This window comes from Rana temporaria, chromosome 9 (genome assembly GCF_905171775.1).
Source record: "Rana temporaria chromosome 9, aRanTem1.1, whole genome shotgun sequence".
Classification (NCBI taxonomy): domain Eukaryota; kingdom Metazoa; phylum Chordata; class Amphibia; order Anura; family Ranidae; genus Rana; species Rana temporaria.
In genome coordinates, this window is record NC_053497.1 from 63,688,094 (window position 1) to 63,700,157 (window position 12,064).

The 12,064-nt window shown below is 41.5% G+C and overlaps 1 protein-coding gene across 2 annotated transcripts in view; it reads left to right on the forward strand.

Moving 5' to 3' along the window:
- Positions 1–12,064, forward strand: part of PLS3 (plastin 3) — a 139,530-nt gene that overhangs the window by 39,866 nt on the left and 87,600 nt on the right. Inside the window, exon 1 of one of the 2 annotated variants that reach the window (XM_040323671.1) lies at positions 11,935–12,029. The exons of the other annotated variant lie outside the window; for it this stretch is intronic. The gene's annotated coding sequence lies outside the window, so the exon portion shown is untranslated. Of the gene's footprint in view, positions 1–11,934; positions 12,030–12,064 lie in introns of those variants that run through there. 2 annotated transcript variants of the gene reach the window in all.

The following is a 12,064-nucleotide window of genomic DNA, read 5'->3' on the forward strand; positions in this document are numbered from 1 at the left end:
ACTAACCAGATACGTTTTTGGGGTAACTCGGTTCTGAGAGTATTCATCTTCATAGTGAACCAGGCTCTGAAGATTTGTTAAGAGACTTGTTTGTTTCCACTTGCATAGATGGTTCGAGCGTACTAAGTTTCTTTTTTTTTTGGTTGCTTCTAATTTGTGTGTGTTTGTGTTTTTTTTAATGTTCGAGCCTCGTTATGCCCAAATAGGCTCTATTTTGTACCTCGTACTTAACCACTTCCCGCCTGGTCAATAGCAAATTGACGTCCGGGAAGTGGTTCTGTTATCCTGACTGGATGTCTATGGACGTCCAGCAGGATAACATGCCAGTCTGACGCCTTGCATCTCCGATTGTGATGAGAAGCCTCTGTCAGATTCTTCTTACCACGTGATCAGCTGTGACCAATCGGTGTGAACCAGGAAGTGCCGGTAAGCAGCATTTCTCGGTTTACACTGACAGGGAGAGCAGATCGGCAGCTCTCCCTGTCAGAGTGGGGGGGGGGGTCTGTGCTGATAATCAGCACATTGATTATCAGCACACAGCCCCCTCCAATGTACCAATCGCCTGCCAACCAGTGCCCACATAAAATCTGCTAATCTCTGCTCGCCATCGGTGCCGCCTGTCAGTACTGCCTATTGGTGCCCATCAATGCTGCATGTCAGTGCCACTTTATTAGTACCACCTCATCGGTGCCTGTCAATGAATGGGAAAACAAAAATTTTATGACAGACAAAAAAAAAAAAAATTTTGGTCTTTTAGTTTGTTTAGCAAAAAAGGAAAAAACAGCAGAGGTGATCACATACCACCAAAAGAAAGTACTATTTGTTGGAAGAAAATGATAAAAATGTAGTTTGGGTACAGTGTTGCATGACTGCGCAATTGTCATTCAAAGTGTGACAGCGCTGAAAGCTAAAAATTGTTCTGGGCAGGAAGGGGCACAAGTGCCTGGTATTGAAGTGGTTAAATATTGCAATAAAAAGATAGATACTCATATCAAGCATTTGGCAGGTAAAATGGTACTTCTATTGGATTTTCAGCTGTAATTTTGTTAGTTTCTTGGAGTTCAGCTTAAAAGAGAAGTATGATCGCTCAGTTCTCGCATCTCTATGAGCAGAGAGCTGGTAACTGTCTCACTGGAGCGCTGGGCTATGGAGGGGGCGGGAGCAGCCCCCTCAGGCTCTCGGCTGGGTGCTGTTCCAGGCATGTGGGCCGATCCTGAACATATGGTCGTGATCTTTCCTGGATTGGCTCTGTGACATTAGCTGATGGCTGGCTTCAGCCTGCTGTCTGCTGAAAACTGGTCACAGAAGTGCAGAACTAAGTGCAGTCCTGTGATCTACAGAAGTACAGCCAAACTAGCTTTGGCTTCTCTTTTAAGAGACCAGTTGGAGGGCGATGATCGCATGACATACATGCATGTTATGTACTGTATACTAGGTACTTTGTAATTGGGGTGATGCCGATACCAGGATCGGTATCGGGACCGATACTGAGCATTTGCGGGAGTACTTGTACTCCCGCAAATGCCCCCGATGCCAGATCCGATACCGCAATGCCGCCGCATACCGCAACGCCGCCGCCTAGTTAATCAGCGTGCGGGGAACATTACAGCTTTCATTTGAATAGCTGTCTGTTCCCCGCCACGTATAGACACTCCCCCTTGCTTGGGATTGGACGGGTGATCTGTCTATCAAAGTGCAGATCACCCATCCAATCCCGAGCAAGGGGGAGTGTCTATACGCGGCGGGGAACAGACAGCTATTCAAATGAAAGCTGTAATGTTCCCCGCACGCTGATTAACTAGGCGGCGGCATCTAGGTATGGGGGGACATGGCTGCATATGTGGGGGGGACATGGCTGCATATGTGGGGGGGACATGGCTGCATATGTGGGGGGGACATGGCTGCATATGTGGGGGGGACATGGCTGCATATGTGGGGGGACATGGCTGCATATGTGGGGGGGACATGGCTGCATATGGGGACACATTTTAAAAAAAGTATCGGTATTCGGTATCGGCGAGTACTTGAAAAAAGTATCGGTACTTGTACTCGGTCCTAAAAAAGTGATATCGGGACAACTGGCTTCTGTAGTTGCTAAACTGGACCCATTTACTGAGACTAGCTGGACTACGGACCCCTTTCCTCTTCTTAAAGAAAAAAGTGTGCAAAAAAAAAGTGTAATGGCTGGACCTCTGCAAGCGTTTTACTGGTGCCGAAAGAAATTTCCCATGTAGGCCTAAAGTGAATACTTGTAATGTAGTGTTTTTTCTGCTGAGTGTCTGTTAATTCACTTAAAGTTTAATGGGCAAACTGTCTAGTTCATAGTGCTGACGGGGACTGCCTTTGTTTCATGATCTATTTTTAATGTCCTCTTCCTCTGTGTGTAATGCAGTTTAGGAAAGTCTTATCACATGCCTCACAACACTCGGATATTGTAGCTCCCTGCCTGGGTGTGACACCATTCAGTCTCTTGATGCCAGTTTCTCCTATCCATACTATATGTGGGTAGACCTTAAATGATTGTGACATAATGCAACACTGATTACTCTTTCAGCATTTTTCTGTGTATTGTTCTACATGGTCTGATTAAAGTCAATTGAATGATCAACTTAAAAATTGCAGTGCACTACATGCGAAAATGCATGGAAATATGTTACTGCAGTGTGGGTGTGACTAGGCCCTTGAAGCAAACCTGAACTTGGACTACTCAAACTACCATGCTTTGTTCCTTATTCACGCATGTGCAGCCTACTTATTTTTTCTCTCACAGAACGGTGAGCTGCCAGAGAGCAGACTGCACATGTGTGGGTTGGGAACAAAGCTGAGGTCCAGGGTTGTGCATCCAATGGTTGGTACATCCTGCCATCTGCAGGGCAGAGGGGGAGGAATAATCGGCCTAAAAATTAAGCATTCATATACAAAACGGAAGAATGTACTGAGGACGCTGTAAAGTCTAGGATGAGAGGCCGAGTGAAGGTGAATTTATAGTCTATTTATAAAACTCTAAATTCAACCTCGCTATGCTTCACATTGGATATCGGGAACTCCTTTCACCTACCCATACAAATGTATGCGGTAATGACCTTCAAGGCTGTACCCAGAGGTAGCAGCCCCAAGCTCCCCAGAAGGGCTCACTGCCACCCTTCTGTTCAGTTGAGCCAGAATCATCGGGAGTGAACTCTCCCTACCCACCCCAACCATCACTCAGTCACAGACCAGAGTCAGTCCAGTGAGATCTCACCCCTGAAGAGCTGTAAAATATAGGGATACACTTGGCAGAATGCATTAAAGGTGAACCAACCCTCTAAATCCTATATTTTTCTTCCTTGGCTAGCAACATCTTTAACAGAGAAATCCAGACTTTAGGCAATATCAGACAAGTCCATTTTTATTGTATGTGTAAAAAAAGTCACCACCTGTCCGCTTTATTTTTTTATTTTTAAAGGGTTTGTAAAGGATTTTTTTTATTTTTTATCTTAATAGCTTCCTTTACCTTAATGCAGTGCTGTTTTCATGTCCTCATTGTTCGTTTTTGCTCTCAAGTTGCTGTAATTCTTCTCTGATCTCCACACTTCCTGGTTGTCTGTTTCCTGATAACCACAGTGCTGGGAGCTTTCTCTCTATGGTCACTAACTTCAAGGAGGTGTGATTACTGTTTGTCTAAAACCCCACAGCACCTTCCCTTTGGATCAGTTTCTTTTTCCAAACATCACTGCTCTGTGGCTCTGTACAGCAGAGAGGCAGGAAACAACATGCAAAAACGAAACTAGAAACTACAGGTACATTATATGATTGATTTTTATCTATTTTTAATCGTTTTTAAAAGGAATCTGTTAACTATTATGTCTCTATATCCTGTAAACAGTCATTTCAGCATAATTATTTTTTTATTTTATTTACAGCTCCTTTAAACAAACATAGTATTTTTACCTTCTCTGTGCAATGGTTTTGCAGTCATGATCCTCTTCTTCTAGGGTTCCCTGCTGACACATCAGGCACCGCCTCCCCCCCTCCCCACCTACCAAATGCTACCATAGCAATCCAAGATTCAGCATAATTAAGGGATGGAAGCGACCTGGTATGCTGTCACAAATTCATGAATTGCAAGTGCAAATGATTGCTCAATTGAGTGGCTTTTTAAAATTGGTAAATCGACATTTCTATTCTGGAGGAGTTTTACCTGTTAAGTTTTTTTTTTTTTTTTTTTTTCCCCCTCACATTGGAAGAGCCCTCTCAATGCAGGAATGATGTACTTGAGTTCTGCTCAGCCAGCTTTAGGTGCCTCTAGGCAATTTGAACAGATAACCAGGCTTCTTAATTGAGGTAGTATTAACCGGTTAAGACCCGGACCATTATGCAGGTTAAGGACCTTGCCCCTTTTTGCGATTCGGCACTGTGTCGCTTTAACTGACAATTGCGCGCCGGCACGCTCGCTACCCACGGCTGGGCTCTTAAAGAGGATGTGTATATATACGTCCATGTGCCCAGCCGTGGTATTCTGTCGACGTATATAGTTGTGCGGCGGTCCTTAAGTGGTTAAAGTTCCTCCACTTTTGTTGAGGGGGAAAAAAAACATTCCACTCTGATCTATGTACATTGCAAGGATTTTAACAAACGTTGCAAATTCCTACTTTTTTTTTTTTGTTCTGAAGAAATCTCTGTATTTGTGTCCATGTGGTAAGTGAATCTAATGGGAGTGGTTTCATTATCGACCAGCTGCTGCACCTGCAGGAATGAGGAAAGCTGCTGGGACTGCATACCTTTTTTAGACATGATTTCCTATTGGGAGTATCTCGCCAAACTGTTGCAGCTGATGCCTGAAATCTGACTTGTATCTTAGTACAGACTTATGGAAAAATCAATGAGCCAATCGCACAAGCAGGAAACTCTTTCCGGGGGGAGTTCTGTACACAATGTACAGAACATCTCCAGATAACCCTATTGCATTTTACAGAAAATGACAGAGCGGCAGATTGGAAAGGAAAGGTAATTTTTAATAAGTTTCAATTACAACAATATGACTTGTCTCGCAGTTGAATATGCTATATATTTTTTTATTTTATTTGCTAGATCTCCCCCTCCCCCCCCCCCCCCCCCCCCCCCCCCCCCCCCCCCCCCAAAAAAAAGTGGAGTTACCTTTGTAACCTGGTTTACAGTAGTGCAATAAAATTTAGATCAGATCTCGGGTATTTTTGCTCTATATCTTTGGTAGGATCAATAGGCTTTATTTTATTTATGTATTTACTCAAACGGATTTAACAAAATGCTTTCAGTGGTCCGCTTCCCATACCAAATAGGAAAAAATAAGTGCAGGCCAATATTGGGGTTTACATACACTTTAAAGACGCGTGAGAGACGTAATATGGTTGATGTTAGAAGTGGCGTGCGGGAGGTGTCATGGTGGCTGATCTTCTCCTACTACTATGTTTGGTGGTTAGGATACTTGTATACCCTTTAGGGATACAGCTGTTCGATTTTTTTTTTTTTTTTGTTTGTTTTTTTTTCTCCCCCTTTTTTGGATTTATTAAAATCTATGTTGGCTATTCGACACTCAATATATTCAAGGAATACCGTCAAGTTTAATGCTTACTCCATTTATCTGTCATCAGGCAGCAGAGTATTGCCGAGTATTTTTAATTTTATTTTTGCTTGTATCATCCTGAGTCATTATATTCTTGTGAATGTATATCCGGTCAGAATGTCATGCATACCGTATTTGTGTTTTTTTGTTTTTCCGATTTATTTTTTTGCTGCACATGTCCTTAGACTGTATGTATATGTGACTGTTTGTTTTTCCTTTTTCCTTTCTATTGAAACTTGCTTTTTTCTTTAAAAAAAAAAAACGCGCAAGAACCTACAAATCCTACTCCGCAGATGGATGCTGCATTTTCATGTTGCATGCCTGATTCCCAACAGAAGTAGTTAAAACATTCAACTTGGTTGGTGAATATAGTACATTTTGGCAGGCTTGCTTGAAAGCAGTGTGGGCCCTTTCACAGTTGGGTTTGGGAAAGACCTCAACGTGGTCCCAGAAACCTCCATAGACTTGGGCCAAGAGTAAATTCCGGTAAAATTATTTTTGGTAGTTCTAATGCCTAGTACACACGTACGGGTTTCCCAGCGGACTTTTTACCTCTGGGAAACCTGAGGGGAAAATAAAGAACCTTGCTTGGTAACTTTGTCCCCCTACACACGGCAGGGTTTCCGGACAGCCATGAGAGCTTTGGTCGGGAAACCCGGGCGTGTGTATGCTCAACTGCAGTCTTTTCCCCATAGGAAAACTGCCGCCTTAAAACCCGGCGGTGAAAAAAGTGCTGGTTCTCCTTCTTCCTTTTTTTTTTTTTCTGTCGGGAAAACTGTGATGGAGCATATACACAGCCAGGATTCCTGGCTAAAAGCTCTCATGGCAGTTTTCCCGATGGAAAACCCGTACGAGGCATAAGTATTTATACCATGAGGTGCTTTCAAGTAGCATGCTTATTGATCATAAGTCTGGGGGTAGGAAGGGAGGCTTCCTAAATGCATTATCTAATTATGGATATAGACCTCCACATTCTAACGTGATGATCCTCCAAACCAAACCACTCAACAATCCAGTGAGGGCTCTACTTATAGTTACTGGTCTGTAAGCCAGGTGTCTTCACTTCTTTGCTCTGTTTCTACTGAAAGTGCTTTGTACTGTAACAATGTCTGTCTGGGACTTGGTCAAATTGAATACCTCAAACAATGCAACACGGACTGCAGCACATCAGAAAACTTCCACTGACTGGAATGTTATAAAGAATAAGTAAAATGCAGGAGGGGATTATGGGATATAGGGTTAAACGTGGACATTGGCTAAACATGGTTAGAGCTAAAAGGAATTGTAGGGCTTGTTGATGAAACATTTATTTAATCAATGAGTTCATTACTACACAAAGCCCTGAAGTGCTTTTCTGATGGTATATCAGTGGTTACATGAGATGCATCAAATGCAGTCTGTTTGGCTTTCTTCCATAGATTGATATTTTGTCGTACAATCAACCAGTAAAAGAAGCCCTATGCCTTTGAAAGCTTGCTGTGATTTCTGCTACAGTTAATTTTTAAAGGTATTAACCTTTTTTCTACATTTGTAACTGAGTACTAATCTGCATCATCCACTATAATACTACACTGCCTGCACCCAAGCTATAAATGCTCCCGAGTTCTAACATTCTAGTAGCCTACAAATAAACATCAAGTGAATGTTCTCTCGAGCCAAAGGTTATGCCTTTGGAATTTATATTGCTGCAAAGATTGTGCATCTTTATATTGCACATCATAAATTATTATCAGTAATTTTTCACACTCTTGATCATAAAGTCAACTTTTACCAGTGGAAGACAATGTAACGGGTTCACATTCTTGAGGGAGCAATGAGCATCCTTTACCTGCCTTCACTGTTTTGCTGCCAGAACATTGCAAAATTCCTGTTTCTCAGAAAGTCTAAACTTGCTATTAATGTTTCCCTGCACTCACGTGACATTACTGTGGCTTGGTGGTTTGCTATACGAAGAGGTATTGGGTATTTATTGGGACTTTAATCGTGAGCTTGAGTAATGGGGTCGTGCGGGAAAGTGCAAGCTAGGAATAGGCAAAGTCAATAATGTCTTTACATTAACCCTGTAGGTATTTAATCCACATTGGACAACCCCTTGCTGTTTACAGTAGGCATGTTCAAGTTCATTTGTGTAATTTCTGATTTCTTGAGGAAGAAAGAATGAGCTCTTTTATGCAAGTAATGACGAATTTGTGTGGTCTGCCATCAAATCGCAGCCAATCTCAGTGATGGGTTCTTTCACTAACCAATGTGAAGGCAAGAAGGCTTAACAGAATTACAACTTTTTTAGCGGGTTACACAAGTAACCTATATATTTACATTGTTTACAACAGTTTATCGAACGTTCAGGTTTAGAATTTGTGAGTGAGTGAATAATACTTTTAATTTGCTTTTCTAAAATTCTCCTTCATGCCTAGCGTGCTTCCACTGTCGGTCAAAAGATCCTGAAGTGAAGACTGTCAAAAAAACAAAAAGCCATTGTGCTTATGTGGGATAAGATGCTGCTCAAACTGACCCAGTACTTCAGATGTGGATATGGCTGTGTGTGGCCTTGGCCAGCACTGCCCTGGCCACGCCCTCTAACATGTTTCACCTCGCCTATCTGGGGGGTTAGAGGTATAATTGTGTTTACTGTTTACTTAAACACTTATTTAAAACCATAAATATCCAATATGAGGGGTTCTGTTGACACCGAAGCACGGTCAGGTAGCCCAAGTAAAATTTCAGCCAAAACTGCCAGGAAAATTGTTCGGGATGCAAAGAAAAAAACCCACAAATAACTTCTGGTGATATTCAGGACTCTGACTGTGTGTGTGTGTGTGTGTGTGTGTGTGTGTGTGTGTATGTATGTATGTATGTGTGTGTGTGTGTATATGGTATGTATGTGTGTATATATATATATATATATATATATATATATATATATATATATATATATATATATATATATATATATATATATAATTTATTACTCTTAGTGATATCTTTATCTCGAGATGGATAGTGATATCTTTATCTCGAGATGGATAGTGATATCTTTATCTCGAGATGGATAGTGATATCTTTATCTCGAGATGGATAGTGATATCTTTATCTCGAGATGGATAGTGATATCTTTATCTCGAGATGGATAGTGATATCTTTATCTCGAGATGGATAGTGATATCTTTATCTCGAGATGGATAGTGATATCTTTATCTCGAGATGGATAGTGATATCTTTATCTCGAGATGGATAGTGATATCTTTATCTCGAGATGGATAGTGATATCTTTATCTCGAGATGGATAGTGATATCTTTATCTCGAGATGGATAGTGATATCTTTATCTCGAGATGGATAGTGATATCTTTATCTCGAGATGGAGATGGATAGTGACTCGCTGACATGTCACTTTTTTTTTGGGCAGGAGTGGGTACCCTGTTTTTACAGGCACCCAGCTCCCACTTCCTCCCTGGCATCGGAAGAAAGATCACCCCCCCCCCCAATCCTCTGGGACACTTCACAGGTCCCAGAAGTTTGCTCGGCCAATCACAACTTGGCTTGCGCATGCACAGTGCGCACCCGGCTATGAAGCCACAGCCATGTGCCCACAGTAACAATACCGGCGCCGCGGAGAGGAGGGGGAGAGCAGTGGGGCTTTATGCGCCCCCCCATCACTTGACCAGCAGGTGAGTGTCTGATTATTAAAAGTCAGCAGCTACACTTTTTGTAGCTGCTGACTTTTAAAATGGGTGGAACTCCACTTTAACCATTTTAAAAATGTTGTACAAAACTTTATAGTAAGCATTCCTGCTCGACTATGCAGCCTTTAACAATCTTTAGGGCACTTTCACACTGAGGCGCGGGGGCGTCGGCGGTAAAGCGATGCATTATGTGTGATTGTGGTCATCATAGATATAAACAAATCTTTGTTATAAAACATAACAATTACAAAAGCCTTCCCCCTTCATAAAACACTTTAGAACATGTTTTGCATACACACCAACAGATATAAAAGACACAAATCAATTAGTCTATGTATTGATTAACTTGCCTTCTTTTTAACCCAAGCAGTTTTAGTACTGTACCTCAATTTGACTTGGGGTTTGTGTGTTTGTGTGTGTGTGTGATATATATATAGTGTGTGTGTGTGTGTGTGTGTGTGTGTGTATATATATGTGTGTGTGTATGTGTATGTATATGTATATGTGTGTATGTGTGTGTATATATATATATATATATATATATATATATATATATATATATATATAATATTATATATTATATTTTATTTATTACACACACACACCCCTATTGAAAAGAGATTTTATTCAATACCTCAATCAATGAACACAAGAACAATTTCCAAAATTGACAAGTCTGAGTATTATAGAACATTTGTTTAGCTTGTTACATGAAAGTAAGGATAATACTACAACTTGCATTACAATAGCTTCAGGTTTTACTCAGATTAGTTGATGCAAAATAAATCCACAACACGACTACAGAGTTAGTATTTTGTATGACCTCCACAGCACCAAATCTAGGCATGGAATGAACAAGTTGGTGACATATTGCAACATCTATCTTTTTCCGTTCTTTAAGAACGACCTCTTTGAGTCTGGATGGCAAGATGTTCTACTTGTCTCTTCAGGATTCCCCATAGGTGTTCGATTGGGATACATACTTTACGTTGCCACTGAATCGCCCTCACCCTGTTCTTCAGAAATGCAACTCCCCGGCACCAGCAGCACTCGTGCAGTACCACAGGACACTACCACCTTCATGTTTCACTGTAGGCACCATTTATTTTTCTTTGTACTCCTCACCTTTGCAATGCCATACAGTTTTGAAGCCATCAGTTCCACAAAACATTTATCTTGGTCTCCTCACTCCAGAGTACAGAGTTCCAGTAGTCTTTTAGCATGAGTAGTCTTTTAGCATGGGCCCTGGAAAATTCTAGGCAGGCTTTAGGAGATTCATGTCATTCCTCTGCAGTGTATGCCGTATTGTGTCATGGGAAACAATCACCCCAGTTTGACGTTCTACTTTTTAGCTAACTGCAGAAAACTTGCATGGTGAGTTTCTTCAGCCCTTCTCATCAGAAGATGGTCTTGTCGAGGTGATAACTTCAATGGACATCTGAGATGGTTGCAGTTCCATCTTGGTTACATTTTTGTATCGCTTTTACTACAGTATTCTGACTGATGAGTAAAGCTTTGCTGATCTTCTTGTAGCTTTCTCCTCTCTTGTGCAAATAAATTTATTTTAATATAATTATAAAATACATTTTGTTCCCAGCTAGTTATCACTTGACCAAAATCCACCTTCAGACCACTTATCCAGATGTTTGGTTAACATGTACGTGTATATACATCCATGCACCTCCATAGATGTCACCTGGCTAAACAAACCAAGGTGAATAACTTGTAGGCTACTTTCACACTGATGCTCTTTGCAGGCAATATAGTGCTAAAAATGGTGCCTGCAAAGTGCCACTCCAGTGTGAAAGCCTGAGTGCACACCTTTGTGCACACAGCATCTTTAAAGCGTTGTGGGAGCGGTGTATATACCGCTCTTAAAGCTCACCTGCCCATTGAAATCGATAAACGGTGCTGTTTTTTTAACCCTTTTTTGGCCGCTAGCTGGGGTTAAAAGTGCCCCGCTAGTGGCCGAAAAGCGCAGCTAAAACGATGATAAACCACGAAAAGTAGTGGCACTTTGCCAACGACCGCCCGCCCCAGTGTGAAAGTGCCCATGCTGTCAAGACTGAACCCCCTCCTCCCCCATTTCCCCCTCATTCAACGTGTATGCACATCAAACTTGCATGTTTTGTAGAACGATTGTTGGGCTCGTGGAGAATTTATACTTGACATCTAAACATTCTCCATGCAGTTATTTATCTGTAGCACAACCTTGCAGTAACCTCTTGCTATGACTAGGGTGTTTTTTGAGACACTGGAGTGGAGGAATGTGGACTGTGTAGGTCTAAGCTTGAATAGACATGTTTGGAGGAATAAGGAGAATCCTGATATCTACTTAACATATTTTATAGATTGTTCTCTTCCAAACCTAGGCTTCAGAAACGCCCTAATCTCTTTGCAGTCTGCTGGCAATGCTGCCTTTTTTTTTTTTTTTTAAAGCTTGTGCAAAGTGCAATGATTGTGCTGAGTGCCATAGCCCAGATCAGCCGGTGTTGGGGTAATTGTGGTCACTGCAGGATTTGGTTTCTGTAAAGGGGATCTACTTTGCATACTGCACTGCTAGCAGCACACATAGTATGGACTTGCTGGTGTGCTAACGCTGTCTTAACTACATGGAGTCACTAAAACGGAACAAATACTGTATATAGATGAAGACTTTTAGTATTACTCTGACTTTCCTGATCTGCATGGTTGACTGACTCAAAATGGAGTGTTTACATGAATGATGTCCCACCATCATGGTGGCAACTAGAATTTCTGATTGAGGTCGGTAATGCAAATGTCATATTGTCATATTTCTG